This window comes from Dysidea avara, chromosome 11 (genome assembly GCF_963678975.1).
Source record: "Dysidea avara chromosome 11, odDysAvar1.4, whole genome shotgun sequence".
Classification (NCBI taxonomy): domain Eukaryota; kingdom Metazoa; phylum Porifera; class Demospongiae; order Dictyoceratida; family Dysideidae; genus Dysidea; species Dysidea avara.
The window spans coordinates 16210711-16225334 of record NC_089282.1 but is presented as its reverse complement, the minus strand read 5'-3'; the positions used below and the strand labels follow the sequence as shown (position 1 = coordinate 16225334).

Here is a 14624-nt window from a genome sequence, read left to right as displayed (position 1 = left end):
TTTTAATATATTGGGAAATTGCAATACTAAGTATGTATGAAGCCACACCCAATTGCTGTCTGTAAACTCACAGTATAGCTACGTGGAACCAAACCCACTGACTGATTTTAAATTATAAACTTACCGGCTTAGTTATCACATAACTACTCGTTTACTCAACACGAATCGAACGCTCAAAACGTAGTCTCGCTCGCTCGAGAATACCCGAAACATAGCTCTTATCGCACGCCTCGGCTTAATTTAATCCGGGTCAAATCCGGGTCAGTGGGTCATCTGGGTCAGCAGTAGTGACCCGGTTTCAACGCTGATGCATATAATTCAATGATGTTCGCAGAATATAGCCCCTTTGCGATCTGCCAAAATATTTGCTCCTCTCACACTGCACAAAATTCTTCAAGTTTTAATTCAGCTGGCTCTTTCCTGTTAGCTACCAGTGTCTTCCTGCTTGCTTTATTTGTACACTGACATATAACTTGAAAAGCCGGCCCAGACTGTTTTCTAAAGTCAAAATGAGCAAACCAGCTCACATGAAGTGCCCTTCTTGGTATATCCGTAGATGAACCAAGGATGAACATCACTGATAGAGCTTATCCCACAATTAATACTTCGTTACTAATGACAACCAACAAGAACCCACAATCGATCCTTTAATTCTTTTTATCTTATGTTTAATCACCCACTGGAGGTGCCACTGATAACTCGTAAGGGCAGTTTCAGCAATGGTAAGTTGCAAGCTTCAATTTGAGAAAGCGTTCCGTTCCGTAGTTTAGTCCATCATTCCGTTCCGTTCCGTTCCGTTCCGTAGAATAGTCCCCACCTTTTGTATTAGGACAGTACCTTGTATTTGTCCCGTTTCACTTCAGGATATTTAGCTCAAAGATTTTCGCTTAGGCTCCTAGGCTATGGGTAAACACCTCGAACAGGCTCTGCCTTCTGTGTACACCCTCCAGTGCCTAACTGGTAAAGTAGATAATAACATAACTACAGGCTTGCTTTTTGTGCTGTTCCTTCCTTCTTGGTAGTCTATATTGCTATAAATAATAAATAAACCTACCTGTTTGTCCGTACGCACCCACGTGGGAAAAATCATTAAATAATGGTAACAGCAGCTTACGTAAAAACGAAATGAAGTCTGTATTAAACTTCTGCACAGGTGAACTTTGCTCTGCAATACCAGAAATTTGAGGTCATGGGCCTACTAATTAAAAATTAAATTGACATACAGTGTTGTATTGGCAATACATCTCAAATAGCGGTGTACAATGTCCGCTCTGTAGTGAATGTAATGAAATATGTATTAATAGAGGCTAAACGACCCATTTGGTAGGATTGAAGTCCGTCTACATGTGGCAATACAGACTATGGTTCAGTAGGCCCAAATGTATGGGTTTAACATACAATAAACTCACTCACCCTACGAAGTAGGTTGAATCTGTGTGTAACCAATCATTTTCACCTTATTATTAACGCGTAGGCTAAAACCTTCGCTAAATACAGCCATCTACTTGTGGTTCCAGGCCGTCCATAAATGTCCAGCGATGCTCCAACAAATTAGAAACTGCTTCAGTCTTTGACGTATTGCCTACGTCATTCGTCATTAATAGGCAAATCCAGCACTGACCTTACTTAGAAAGCTCAATCCAACTAATTATAGGTGTTCTGTTTTCTCCAGCACGTAAACTACGAAAGTAGTAGCTAGCTGAAACCGGCGCCAAATGAGATAGTCTACTTTTCAGGGTATATTAAAATCACGTACATCGAACTAGAAAATGCTTGTAATAAAATCAGCAGATTATGATGGGTGTTCTTTTTTAAACTAATGAGTTTTGAGCATATATGCACGTACACAGTGCAAAACCTAGAGCATGCTTTAGCATGCTCTCGTCTAGGGGGGTCTGGGGGCATGCCCCCACAGAAGATTTTTTGAGAATTTACCCATCTAAGGTTAAATCTGGTGTAAATTTGGACCAAAAATTGCTCGACTAGTTATGCTAGCGATAATAACAAAGCAAAACGACTGAAATATGATGTGATAGACCAGCTTCCTACAGGACAAGACACTTATGGCATACGCGTTGTGATACAGACTACATTATAGTAAATCAACTCAATTAATTTAAAAATGCAATAACACGCACACATGCATGCACATTATAAACAATCATCAGTTTAGTCAGTGACTTGTGGCTTCCGGATGAATGGTTTTGTATAGACGAGCTGCAGGCTATAAAGGAACATGTACTTGTAAATTACAACAGAAATTGAAAAAAAACAACAAAGAAACAAACAGTTTATATCTCACACCATGTTCCTTAACTGAGCAAACAAACAGTTATTTCGAGTATCCCTTTGATGTGGTTAACACTCTAATTTATGAGGTATAAATGTGCCATGATTAAACCATGCACACACAGACACAGACACACACTACATACACAGTATGGCTTTGAAAGTGTACTAAGTGGAAGCAAATTTTGAGGTTAGTGTAAGATAATATTGTGGTCAGGGACTAAATGGCTTCAAACCCTTTGGAATGTGTTGGTTTCAATCATTAGACATTTATTCCAACATATGCATAGCTTTAAAAACATCGCATTCAAAAGTGATTGTATTATATGAATATTTTACACAGGTTGTCTACACTAATGCACACGACCAAAAAATGTACTAAATTTCTGGTATTGGAGGTGGTTTCTTTTTGGTGGACTGAAATACGGGTGTGGCGACTTCCCTCGGACTTGTAAGCTACCTTCCCTTTAAGGTTTTCAGGCGTTTAACAACTTAAAAACAATGGTGTAGGCCTCGTACACCACCAGGAATAGGGGATTGACTAAGTTCACCCAATCCCATGTCACTCACGTGACTAGTATTATGTAACCACAGTAGATTGCGGGTGAATCACGAGGTGACGTAACACGTACCTTACAACTCTTATTAGAGCGCTTTTACGATGATGCGGACTTGCAGGATGCTTGTAAGAGAAGAACAGCGGTTTCTTTGTTGGGACTAGACCAAGTTTCACTGGGGTTAGCTACTGAACAAAGAAACTAGAGTACTATAAATGGTAAGTAGGAATGTATTGCATTGTACTGGTAGCTATATAGCTCCATAGTAAGGCTACAGTCCACTAATGCTTCCACTGTGGCCAAATAACTGGGCTGTTTACAAAGCTGCCGTAGTTCTTCCAAGACAGTACAGAGGCCAAACAGAAGTTGTCAGGCTATGGTGCATGGCTGTTAAATACTCATTCTGTATTCTGTTAGTGCTGCTGTTGGGTATGCCCTAGTTGTTGCATGCTGCCACTAGAATTTACTTGATTGACACAATAACAATATACTCCAACATACTGGGCAAGGCAATGTTTCTCATCATCTACCAGGCTGTGTTCCCTTTATCAACTGTCCCTTGTCATCCTTGGCAGTATTTAGGTCGTTGTGGAACTTCAGGCCTGGCCACTATTTGTGACACTTGGACAGTCTTGCCTGAGTAGCCCAGTGATAGTTTGCTGGGCAATATGGCTGCCAGAAGTGTGCGTATGTCTTCGGTTGTGTCCGGTCGTATTTTTCTTCAGTAGGAAACTATTACATTGTTCAAGTGTACCCAGCTGTTTAAGTGGGGATCAGCTGCCAGTTAACACCAGATCCCCATTAGATTAACCCAGGTCCTGACTTTAATTACTATAACTGGTTGTACTGATTTTTACTGGGGAAGAAATTCCCCAGGTATATATATCTAATCCAAAACAGCCAAGCTGTAAAAAAAGTGTGCGGCCCTCAGAAAGGCTATGGTGAAAAAAGATGTGAAATCCAAGGTGGCGGCCAAGAAATGGCTGTGATGGTAGGTTAATGGTAAAAATTTTAATAACGACAATTCAAGTGAATTTTTGTGCCGCTTCACAAAATTTACCTAAATTGTCATTATTAAAATTTTTACCATTAACCTACCATCACAGCCATTTCTTGGCCGCCACCTTGGATTTCACATCTTTTTTCACCATAGCCTTTCTGAGGGCCGCACACTTTTTTTACAGCTTGGCTGTTTTGGATTAGATTTCATTTCTTTTTGTATTATATACCCCAAAGCCGGCCTATGGCCAGCTTTGGGACTTTTTTAACCTATGTTTTTTTCTTTACTACAGGAAGAAGAAAAGATGAAGTAGATGTACTTTAAATATTTTATTAGTAAATGTACAAATTATATTATACTGTATAATACATATGTGACCGGATTTGCGAAAAGGGGTCTTCCACACACATCCAATTTGCCAACTTTGACAATTGATAACTTCAGATTGGAAAGAGCTATTACCTTGAAATTTGGACAGTGGTGAGCACCACTATAGCTGAGTACGTGGTGAAATGTTCAGGTTAATATGTTACTTGAACACTGAGTTATGGTCTCCAACGTTTACGGAATTGGATGTGTGTGGAAGACCCCTTTTCGCAAATCCGGTCACATAATATTATATTGATTACAGAAATCTCCATGGTGGTTTCTTTGTAACTGAACACTCTACAAGGTGACTTCTTCTAATTGCTCTCTCTACAGGGTGAATTGTTTGTAGCTGAACGATCTACAAGGTAACTTCTTCTAGCTGATCTCTCTACAGGGTGATGTGTTTGTAGCTGAATTCTGTATAGGTGATTTGTTTGCAGCTGAGCTCTTTACAGAATGGTTTCTTTGTAGCTGAACTCTCTAAAAGGTAACTTCTTCTAACTGATCTTTCTACAGGGAAATTTGTTTCTGGCAGAATTTTCTACAGGATGATTTCTTTGCAGCTGAACTCTCTACATGGTGGTTTCTTTGTAGCTGAACTCTCTACAAGGTAATTTTTTCTAGCTGATCTCTCTACAGGGAGATTTGTTTGTAGCTGAACTATCTACAAGGTAACTTCTTATAGCTGATCTCTCTACAGGGTGATTTGTTCGTATTTGAATTCTGTACAGGTGATTTGTTTGCAGTTGAGCTCTTTACAAAATGGTTTCTTTGTAGCTGAACTTTCTCCAAGGTAACTTCTTCTAACTGATCTTTCTACAGGGTGATTTGTTTGTAGCTGAATTATCTACAAGGTAATTTCTTCTAGCTGATCTCTCCACAGGATGATTTGTTTGTAGCTGAATTCTGTACAAGTGATTTGTTTGCAGCTGAGCTCTTTACAGAATGGTTTCTTTGTAGCTGAACTCTCTACAGGGTGATTTGTTTGTAGCTGAAATCCCCACAAGGTAACTTCTTCTAGCTGATCTTTCTACAGGGCGATTTGTTTGTAGCTGAGTTCTCTACAGGGTGTTTGTTTGCAGCTGAATTCTCTACATGGTGGTTTCTTTATAGCTGAACTCTCTACAAGGTGACTTCTTCTAGCTGATCTCTCTACATGGTGATTTGTTTGTAGCTGAACTCTCTACAAGGCGATACTTCTAGGTGATCTCTCTACAGGATTCCTTGTTTCTAACTGAACTCTCAACAGGGTGATCTGCTCATAGCTGAACTTTCTACTGGGTGATTTGTTTGCAGCTGAACTCTCTAAATGGTGGTTTCTTTGTAGCTGAACTCTCTACAACGTGACTTCTTCTAGCTGAACTCTCTACAAGGTGACTTGTTTCTAGCTGATTTCTCTACAGGGTGACTTGTTTCTAGCTGAACTCTCTACAGGTGATTTGTTTGTAGCTGAACTCTCTACATGGTGGTTTCGTTGTAGCTGAACTCTCTACAAGGTAACTTCTTCTAGCTGATCTTTTTACACTGCATATTTGTTTGTAGCTGAGTTCTCTACAGGGTGATTTGTTTCCAGCTGAACTCTCTACATGGGAGTTTCATTGTAGCTGAACTCTCTACAATGTGACTTCTTCTAGCTGAACTCTCTACAGGGTGACTTGTTTCTAGCTGAACTCTCTATAGGTGATTTGTTTGCAGCTGAACTCTCTACATGGTGGTTTCTTTGTAGCTGAACTCTCTACAAGGTAACTTCTTCTAGCCGATCTTTCTACAAGGTGATTGAGTTTTTTGCAGCTGAACTCTTTACATGGTGGTTGCTTTGTAGCTGAACTCTCTAAAGGGTGACTTCTTCTAGCTGAACTCTCTACAGGATGATTTCTTTGTAGCTGAACTCTTTACAATGTGACTTCTTCTAGCTGAACTCTCTACAGGGTGTCTTGTTTTTAGCTGATCTCTCTACAGGGTGACTTGTTTCTAGCTGAGCTCTCTATAGGTGATTTGTTTTCAGCTGAACTCTCTACATGGTGGTTTCTTTGTAGCTGAACTCTCTACAAGGTAACTTCTTCTAGCTGATCTTTCTAAAGGGTGATTTGTTTGTAGCTGAATTCTCTACAGGGTGATTTATTTGCAGCTTAACTCTCTACAAGGTGACTTCTTCTAGCTGAACTCTCAACAGAGTGATTGATTTTTTTGCAGCTGAACTCTCTACATGGTGGTTTCTTTGTAACTGAACTCTCTACAGGGTGATTTGTTTGTAGCTGAACTCTCTACAGGGTGATCTGTTCATAGCTGAACTCCCTATAAGGTAACTTCTTCTAGCTAATCTTTCTACAGGGTGATTTGTTTGTAGCTGAGTTCTCTACAGGGTGATTTGTTTGCAGCTGAACTGTACATGGTAGTTTCTTTGTAGCTCTACAATGTGACTTCTTCTAGCTGAACTCTCCACAAGGTGACTTGTTTCTAGCTGATCTCTCTACAGGGTGACTTGTTTCTAGCTAAACTCTCTACAGGTGATTTGTTTGCAGCTGAACTCTCTACATGGTTTATTTCTTTGTAACTGAACTCCCTGCAAGGTGACTTCTTCTAGCTGATCTCTCTACAGGGAGATTTGTTTGTAGCTTAACTCTCTACAGGTGATTTGTTTGCAGCTGAACTCTCTACATGATGGTTTTTTTGTAGCTGAACTCTCTACAAGGTAATTTCTTCTAGCTGATCTCTCTACAGGCCGATTTGTTTGTAGCTGAACTCTCTACATGATGGTTTCTTTGTAGCTGAACTCTCTACAAGGTGATTTCTTCTATAGCTGATCTTTCTACAGGGTGATTTGTTTGTAGTTGAACTCTCTACATGATAGTTTCTTTGTAGCTGAACTCTCTACAAGGTGATTTCTTCTATAGCTGATCTTTCTACAGGGTGATTTGTTTGTACCTGAACTATCTACATGATGGTTTCTTTGTAGCTGAACTCTCTACAAGGTAACTTCTTCTAGCTGATCTCTCTACAGGACAATTTGTTTGTACCTGAACTCTCACATGATTGCTTCTTTGAAGCTGAACTCTCTACAAGGTGATTTCTTCTAGCTGATCTTTCTACAGGGTGATTTGTTTGTAGCAGAACTCTCTACAAGGAAACTTCTTCTAGCTGATCTTTCTACAGGGAGATTTGTTTGTAGCTGAACTCTCTACACATGATTTGTTTGCGGCTGAATTCTCTACATGATGGTTTCTTTGTAGCTGAACTCTCTACAAGGTAACTTCTTCTAGCTGATCTCTCTACAGGACAATTTGTTTGTACCTGAACTCTCACATGATTGCTTCTTTGAAGCTGAACTCTCTACAAGGTGATTTCTTCTAGCTGATCTCTCTACAGGGTGATTTGTCTGTAGCTGAACTATCTACAAGGAAACCTCTTTTAACTGAGCTCTGTACAGGGTGAATTGTTTGTAGCTGAACTATCTACAAGGTAACTTCTTCTAGCTGATCTCTCTACAGGGTGATTTGTCTGTAGCTGAACTATCTACAAGGAAACCTCTTTTAACTGAGCTCTGTACAGGGTGAATTGTTTGTAGCTGAACTATCTACAAGGTAACTTCTTCTAGCTGATCTCTCTACAGGATGATTTGTTTGTAGCTGACCTATCTACAAGGTAACTTCTTCTAGCTGATCTCTCTACAGGGTGATTTGTTTGTAGCTGAATTCTGCATAGGTGATTTGTTTGCAGCTGAGCTCTTTACAGAATGGTTTCTTTGTAGCTGAACTTTCTACAAGGTAACTTCTTCTAGCTGATGTATCTACAGGGTCACTAGTTTGTAGCTGAATTCTCTACATGGTGGTTTCTTTGTAACTGAACTATCTATAAGGTGACATCTTCTAGCTGATCTTTCAACAGGGTGATTTGTTTGTAACTGAACTCTCTACAAGAAAACTTCTTCTAACTGATGTCTGAACAGGGTGAATTGTTTGTAGCTGAACTCTCTACAGGGTGATTTGTTTGTAGCTGATCTCTATACAGGTTACTTATTTCTAACTGATCTCTTGAATTCTGTTCAGGGTGACTGCTCTATTAGGATGACTGCTCTATTAGAGTATCTCGATCTCGCACTTGCTACACCAAGTTGGATTTCGTGTTATAACTCCGTGGCTTTAAGCCTTTCTAAGATGATAACTCCATCTGTACAGCGATTTTCAAAGCATTACCCCAAGTGGTTTATCTGGTAGGCGTGGCAAGCATAATAATAATAATAATAAAATTTTGCTAATCTCGATTGCGTAATTGTTACACATTGTTGATTTTTTCGCTGTATCTTCCTGGTTTTTAGCTCGATTTCTTTCAAACCACAAAAGGTTTGAGGTTCAATAGTTAACCTATTCACCCACCGATTTTCAGCTTCTTCCCATACGCGGTTTACCCTGTAGGCGTGACAACATATTGGTGTTATTTTTCGTGCATAATCGCTCATAACTCTTTGCCTGTTTATGGTATTCCAGCCAAAGTTGGTACAGAAATGCGCCTTTATACCCTCCTTCTGTGTGCCAAATTTCAAGGCAATCGGATAACGCGTTCGCGTTTTATAGCAGTTTTTGTAAGTGTGCGAAAAGAGGAAGAAAAATAAGAAGAGAAAAAAACGAAGAAACTAAGCCAATTTTTGAAGTCGCATATCTCAGGAATTCCTGAAGCGATTTCGCTCAAATTTGGAATGTGGAGTACTGAAGTTGGAGGGAATGTACACTGCAAAATTTGTCTTGTTTCATCAAGGAAGCACAGAGCTACGGAGGTGCGAAAATTGCGTTTTCTTTCTTCCTGTCAATATACTCACGGGGTTGCGCGCCGGCTTCTTGGGCCGCACGACACACTACCGTGTGTCTTGATATATATATATGGATGTACATAGTACATGTTACATGATATCTGATAACAGGCCTAGGTACTGCATGATACATGACGGAACCATCACTTGATGAGAGCACTGAGATTATTTGCAAGAAATCAGTTTTCGTCATTGGAATGTCTGCCCGGATTTGGTGGTTGGGCCAAAAAAACTTCTGTTGAAGGTGTTGCTAGTACACCACAATTATCTACTGGTGTTGTAGCTGTTTCTTTTGATTCTTTTATTATGATAAGTAAAACTGTGGACACTGAGGTGAACTATAAGTAGTTACCCCTCAATGGCATCATTCATTGATCCATAGTTGCTGCCATGGAAGGCTTCCCTACAGGAGAGCTCTGAAAATTGTCCTTTATGTCAATAGGATCTCGGTGGGTTGAACAATGTACTATTAAGGTAAGAGCTAGCTACTTAAATGCAGTGGAACCTCTTAAGTAAAGGACACTCTAGGACCATGCTTGCTTGTTCTCTGTATGGAGGAGTCCTATGCAGGAAGGTTGACGTTATTTTAACTTGCAAAATTATTTTAGCAATTCTTTTAGCTAATATTCTGAAGGCTGCAACACACAACTTAGCAAGGAAGTGTACACACTACATTGCATTAGACACAAGTATGGCTTAGACAGCAACTAGCTAGCTTTACAGTAGACTGCATGATAACATAATGTAACTACTTAGTTTCTTACATACCTATTTATTCATAATCACCGTAAATGTTCCACAACACTCCTCCCAATTTTTACTGACTTAAAGACATAAGAGTATTGTAATAATTGGTGCAGTGCATGTTGTCTCTAATAGTGTGGAAGACTGACTTTAAGGAACTGCAATTAAATCAATATGTTTAGAGGTAAAGGCATGTATTCAGTGCACAGCAGGGGTACTCATAGAGTGTCCATTACTTGTTATATAGAGGTGTACAAAGGTTACCAAATGGTAGGGGCCCATGATGTAGTGTCCGTAATTAGGAAATGTCCATTTCAGCGAATGTCCATTAATCGAGGTTCTACTGCTGCTAGATTTGTACACAACCAATTGGTAAAAGTTGCTAGCCGGTTCTTCCTGCTTCACAGGTAAGGTACATACACATACACTGTATATCATCCTGATATGATGTGGATAATTTTAGGTCGTAAACAACAAGGTATAGGTGTTCTCAACCAGGTGTTTTAACAGGTGTTGATTCACTGAAGTTACTGCTGATGGTGCATATTGACAGGTAAGGTTAGGTCTTGCAACAAAACTGTTTCTAAAGGGGAATTCTTTAGCATTACTTTACTAACTGCACTACAGCCAACTAACCTTATCGTATTTAGTGGAATTGCAATTATTGGGCACTAATTAAGTTGTCCGGGTGCCTATGTATGCAACTTATGGGACCAAATTATATAACCTTATTAATAGGGGTGCTACAGATAATTGGTTTGAAATGTTATGATAACTATTCATGTAGGAGGCATCTGATGACCTCATCACCAGCCATGCTTACAAGGTTATCATGAGCTCTTAAAGACCAAGCCATCCTACACTGTATTATTGGAATGTGACAATGAATGGCAAAGTAGCCAAAGGCTATGGAGACAAGAGAAGGCAGCTAGAAAGAAAAACATCGGTCATACTTGTTTAGTGTTGTATGTTCAATAATATCTGAAGAATAAGAGAAGCCGAGAAATAAAGAATAAGAGAAGCCGAGAAATAAAGAATAATGACACAGCTTGTCTAGACAGCATCCTAACATTCAACTATACATGAATTGAGACCTTCCATATGCAGAATAACTCTACTGTAAAACATGGTATGCATAAAATCTTTTGATCTTTGGGTCTTTAAAATCACTAAGAGACCTCTGGAGAGTTCACTCAGATCTTTGTGGCTTTAAAAAACTTTGACGTCGCCTTGGATTTTTATGTATCATCCTTAGTGTTTAAAACCACAAAGATCCTCATGGTAGGTCTCTAACTATTACTTAGTGTCTGTAAAAGTACTGCTTACTACAGTAGAGTGGTTAAACGACAATTTTTGATGAAATTGTTCACTATTGTGATGTGATAAAAGCACCAAATTTTATGTACAAGTTGAGTAAGGTATACTAAATCATTTGAGATATGGTGCGACATCCAAATCACTGCAGAAAACCATACAAGTATATTCAAATCTTTGTTTTTGTTTAAATAGCATGAATGTAATTTCAAATTTAGTGCAATCAGAAAATGTAATCAACTGTACTTAGTCACTTCTAAAGGTGCCAATATTTCAGTGTAAAAAGTAGAGATACAATCCGATAGAAACAGTATCTATGGTTTTGTATACCTTAATTCTCCATGCTTCTTAACATTGCAAGCTAATGAATGACCTGGATGGACACCTCAGCTTCTGGATGTGTTGTTTATGGACACCTCCCTTGATCAGCTCCTGGCCAGATCTTTAAACTTGACATAGACTACAAACGTTTTACAAAGCATTCCACACCCAAATTCCTTTAATTATCTTCCAATGACCAGAGAAACCAGGCAATATCATTTCATGCCTCCAACAACACCTACAACATCATACCAAAAAAAAGCTTTTTTTCCAAAACAGTACAAGAATGGAACTCGTTACCACAATTCCTAATCGAACTAGATGGCTTTGATTCATTTTCTATTTCAAATTACTGTACCAATGTGAATGTATGATTTTTTCTTCCTGATGATACCAGCATTGACAAATGCAGATGTAAAGTGTCAGTATGTTCACTTTTATGGCTTCTTCTATACATTTCTGTTGGTTTTACTTTTCAGGTTCTTTGAGCATATGATGGTTACTTTTAATGGCACCATATCTAATATCATATTAGTATGAATCAAACAAATATGTGATCAGATTTGCGAAAAGGGGTCTTCCACACTTACCAACTTTGATGGTTAATGACTTATGATTGGAAAATGCTACTGACTTGACATTTGGCTAGTAGTGAGTACCAACATAGCTTTATGGATGGAGAAAATTTCAGGTTTGTACATTAGCTGAACACTAAGTTATGAGTTGATCTCCTGAGTTCATACAAATGGATGTGTGTGGAACACCCCTTTCGTAAATCCAGTCACATTGTATCAAGTTTGGAGCTTATATCAAAAAGTTAACAAATTTTTTTTTGCTTAGCCGCTCTACTATTATGGACACCAACTAATAGTGTCCTGATTATCAAGGCTTCCTGCTTTTCCAGGTCCGTCTATGTACTATGGGATACTTTGGGATCATTACTGAGTGTCCAGATTGCACAGGTGTTGCTGTAACAGGTTAACGGATTCCACTGTACCAGGTACTAATGACTGTTGGTCATTAAATCTCCATCTGCTGCAAATGCTTTAAGGTGTGATATTATTATATGGTTACTTGTGTACAAAGTGACCTGCTAATTAGTAAGGGTAAGTGAAATTAAATTAACGCATTCTTTGCTATCCAAACTTTCTCATGGACAAATTTAGACAAGTCTTATAACTGGTATTATTATCTAATCCAAAACAGCCAAGCTGTAAAAAAAGAGTGCGGCCCTGAGAAAGGCTATGGTGAAAAAAGATGTGAAATCCAAGGTGGCGGCCAAGAAATGGCTGTGATGGTAGGTTAATGGTAAACGTTTTAATAACGACAATTCAGGTGAATTTTGTGCCAAGACCAAGCGGCACCAAATTCACCTGAATTGTTTTTATTAAAATTTTTACCATTAACCTACCATCACAGCCATTTCTTGGCCGCCACCTTGGATTTCACATCTTTTTTCACCATAGCTTTTCTCAGGGCCGGACTCTTTTTTTACAGCTTGGCTGTTTTGGATTAGATTTCACTTCTTTTTGCATTTGTATACCCCAAAGCCGGCCTATGGCCGGCTTTAGGGATTTTAACCTGTCATTTTTTCTTTACTACAGGAAGAAGAAAAGATGAAGCAGGGTGATTTCTTTGTAGCTGACCTCTCTGCAAGGTGATCCTTCTAGCTGATCTCTCTACCGGATGACTTGTTTGTAGCTGAACTCTCTACAGGGTGAATTGTTTGTAGCTGAACTCTCTACAAGGTAACTTCTTCTAGCTGATCTTTCTACAGGGTAATTTGTTTGTAGCTGAATTCTCTACAGGGTGATTTGTTTGCAGCTAAACTGCTGAACTCTCTACAATGTAACTTCTCTAGCTGAACTCTCTACGGGTGGATTGTTTCTAGCTGATCTCTCTACAGGGTGACTTGTTTCTAGCTGAACTCTCTACAGGGCGATTTGTTTCTAGCTGAACTCTCTACAAGGTAACTTCTTCTAGCTGATCTTTGTACAGGGTGATTTGTTTGTAGCTGAATTCTGTACAGGGCAATTTGTTTGCAGCTGAACTCTCTACATGGTAGTTTCTTTGTAGCTGAACTCTCTACAATGTAACTTCTTCTAGCTGAACTCTCTACATGGTGACTTGTTTCTAGCTGAACTCTCTACAGGTCGATTTGTTTGTAGCTGAACTCTCTACAAGGTAACTTCTTCTAGCTGATCTTTCTAGAAGGTGATTTGTCTGTAGCTGAATTCTCTACAGGGCAATTTGTTTGCAGCTGAACTCTCTACATGGTAGTTTCTTTGTAGCTGAACTCTCTACAATGTAACTTCTTCTAGCTGAACTCTCTACATGGTGACTTGTTTCTAGCTGAACTCTCTACAGGGTGATTTGTTTCTAGCTGAACTTTCTACAAGGTAACTTCTTCTAGCTGATCTTTCTACAGGGTGATTTGTTTGTAGCTGAATTCTCTACAGGGCAATTTGTTTGCAGCTGAACTCTGTACATGGTAGTTTCTTTGTAGCTGAACTCTCTACAATGTAACTTCTTCTAGCTGAACTCTCTACAGGGTGACTTGTTTCTAGCTGATCTCTCTACAGTGTAACTTGTTTCTAGCTGAACTCTCTACAGGGTGATTTGTTTGTAGCTGAATTCTCTACAAGGTAACTTCTTCTAGTTGATCTTTCTACAGGGTGATTTGTTTGTAGCTGAATTCTCTACAAGGTAACTTCTTCTAGCTGATCTTTCTACAGGGTGTTTGTTTGTAGCTGAATTCTTTACAAGGTAACTTCTTCTAGCTGATCTTCCTACAGGGTGATTTGTTTGTAGCTGAATTCTCTACAGGGCAATTTGTTTGCAGCTGAACTCTCTACATGGTAGTTTCTTTGTAGCTGAACTCTCTACAATGTAACTTCTTCTAGCTGAACTCTCTACAGGGTGACTTGTTTCTAGCTGAACTCTCTACAGGGTGATTTGTTTGTAGCTGAATTCTCTACAGGGCAATCTTTTTGCAGCTGAACTCTCTACATGGTAGTTTCTTTGTGGCTGAACTCTCTACAATGTAACTTCTTCTAGCTGATCTCTCTACAGGGCAATTTTTGTTTGCAACTGAATTCTGTACATGGTAGTTTCTTTGTAGCTGAACTCTCTACAAGGTAACTTCTTCTAGCTGAACTCTCTACAGGGTGACTTGTTTCTAGCTGAACTCTCTACAGGATGATTTGTTTGTAGCTGAATTCTCCAC

The 14624-nt window shown here is 39.1% G+C and overlaps 1 long non-coding RNA gene across 3 annotated transcripts; it reads left to right on the top strand.

The window, feature by feature from the left end:
* The first annotated feature begins 2820 nt into the window (after positions 1-2820).
* On the top strand, positions 2821-10725 carry LOC136238634 (uncharacterized). 3 transcript variants are annotated; one of them, XR_010693109.1, is made up of 5 exons: positions 2821-2905; positions 2968-3064; positions 10082-10170; positions 10227-10316; positions 10551-10725. It is a non-coding gene; the product is annotated as an uncharacterized lncRNA (long non-coding RNA). The 3 variants fall into 3 exon arrangements; XR_010693108.1 differs by having other exon boundaries at positions 2828-3064; XR_010693110.1 differs by lacking the exons at positions 2821-2905; positions 2968-3064 and adding an exon at positions 9926-10033.
* The last annotated feature ends 3899 nt before the right edge of the window (positions 10726-14624 follow it).